The sequence below is a fragment of the Dromiciops gliroides genome, chromosome 5 (assembly GCF_019393635.1).
Source record: "Dromiciops gliroides isolate mDroGli1 chromosome 5, mDroGli1.pri, whole genome shotgun sequence".
NCBI lineage: Eukaryota > Metazoa > Chordata > Mammalia > Microbiotheria > Microbiotheriidae > Dromiciops > Dromiciops gliroides.
The window spans coordinates 140866475-140868644 of record NC_057865.1 but is presented as its reverse complement, the minus strand read 5'-3'; the positions used below and the strand labels follow the sequence as shown (position 1 = coordinate 140868644).

Here is a 2170-nt window from a genome sequence, read left to right as displayed (position 1 = left end):
TAAATCCCACAGTGATCTATAAAATAAGAAAAAACTACAGAGGCCCTTAGTCCTACATACCTTCCTTTCACTTACATAGTGAAGATGATAGAGTGATAGAGAAAGAGAAAAATTGTGCTAAGATTCACATATATTTAGACTATTTGCAAATATTTAATTTGCTGTGAATTTGCTTAATGTGAGATGGTTGTTAAAAAAACAAGATGCTGATGCTTACTTTGGCAGCACATGTAATAAATTTGAAATGACACAGAGAAGATTATCATGGCCCCTGTGCAAGTATGACACACACATTTGTAAAGTGTTCCATACTTTTATTGTGTTTTAAGAAATGACAAACAGGAGTTTTGGATAAAATCCTGGGTTCTATGGGCAGAACCAGGAGAACATTCTGTATGGTAACGGCAATATTGCAAGAATGATCAACCATGAATGATGGGTTATGAATAATAAAATGATCAAAAAATAATAAAATGATCAAGAACTTCCAAAAGAAAAACAAAACAAAACAAACAGAAAAACAAAACACAAACAAAAAACCCCAAGATGCTGCATTCCTGGAAGAAATGAATAATATCCAATTCAATGTTATTACTACAAATGAAACCAGAAAACAATAAGAGGTTATATATGTAATAAAAAAGATAATTCACATGATCTGAGAAGCAAATAAAGGATTTGAAAGGTTACATTCATTGTGTGCTTCAAAGGTACAATTACCCTGTTAAGTAGGCAGCCTTTACTATGCTCCATTTTACAGATGAGCTAAAAGTAAATCAGTTTACAAGTCAAATCTTTTCAGTAAGAACCCTAGCTCCCCCAAATATTCAGCCTAACATCCCACAAAGTAAAATGTGAAGGGATCATGTAATCACACAAATATATTGTGCTATTGTTCCTCAAGTATACATATATATATATATATATATATATATATATATATATATATATATATATATATATATATATATCTTAGATAGACAGTGTGGAAAAAAGAGAAATTGGCTTCAGATTTACTAAGATAATGAGAGGTTGCAATCTGCTTTTTAAAGACAATTTTTGGTACTTTCTATGATTCAAAATTACTTCTTGAAACAAACTTAACTAATGAAATGACTTTTTTAAAACTCTAGTATTGTTCTTGTAATACTCCATAGGTATAAATTAGGGCTCACTAGAATCTCTATTCTTCAGTCAAATGTGTTTCTAAAGCAAAAGAAATCAAAGGGATGAAGATGATCATACATATATGTTGAGTGCAGTATGCTGTCAATGTTGATATATGCATCAAAAGTGATCTAAAAATATTATCCAAGAGGTCTATGCTTAAAAAGAAGAGATCGCCTGAGTTATGCCAGGATTTACATAATGTCAAAAGATTAAAGCGTTTTAGGTAAACTGCCTACTGGGGAATTATATGAGTACATGGGCCAGAGCAACTTAGGAGGAGAATAAATGAATGTGTTGTGATCTTCACTTTGGAAGAAGTAGCTACTCCCATAATGTCATGAAGATTTAGCAGTATTTAACTATGTACCAAATTCAACAACAGAGGATAAAGTTGAATAAAAATAAAACCCCATGAAAAATGTAATGACATTTCCCAAAGCTAGTGAACATACAACTTGACAGGTAGTGACTTCAAAGAGAAGACACAATAAAAGATAGCTAAATATATGTTTGAAGTAATGTTTTGATATTAAGAAATGAAAGAGACCACATTGAAGGTTTCCTAGAAAATGCATTCCTTTAGATCAGAAATATGTTACTCTACAAGAGTTGAAAGTAACTGGATAAATAATGTGAAAAGTACAAAAAGAAAAAGACATTAATGATGTTTATCACTGTTTCTTTGAAAAAATTTAACCAAATAAAAAAATGCAAAGAATAATAGAAAAGAAGAGTTGAGAAATGACATAAGCTAGCATTTATCTTTTTGAGTAAAGAAACATAAAGGCAAAGACAATAATAGTTTAGAATACAAGTCCATTCATAAATACTATAAAGATGACAAGATAATGAATAGCAGCATTGCCTCACTAAACAAAAATATAGTAGAGAATTCAGTGAGTTTGCAGTATACTAAACATGAGAACCAACAAAACTAGTATTTCCAACATCATATATGTGAAAATGAGGAAGAAATGGAGCCAATTTGCTAGAATTTTTA

General features: G+C 30.4%; 1 non-coding gene across 1 annotated transcript; it reads left to right on the top strand.

Moving 5' to 3' along the window:
- Positions 1 to 209: 209 nt before the first annotated feature.
- On the top strand, positions 210 to 316 carry LOC122730192. Its single transcript, XR_006353404.1, has one exon. It is a non-coding gene; the product is annotated as a U6 spliceosomal RNA (small nuclear RNA).
- The last annotated feature ends 1854 nt before the right edge of the window (positions 317 to 2170 follow it).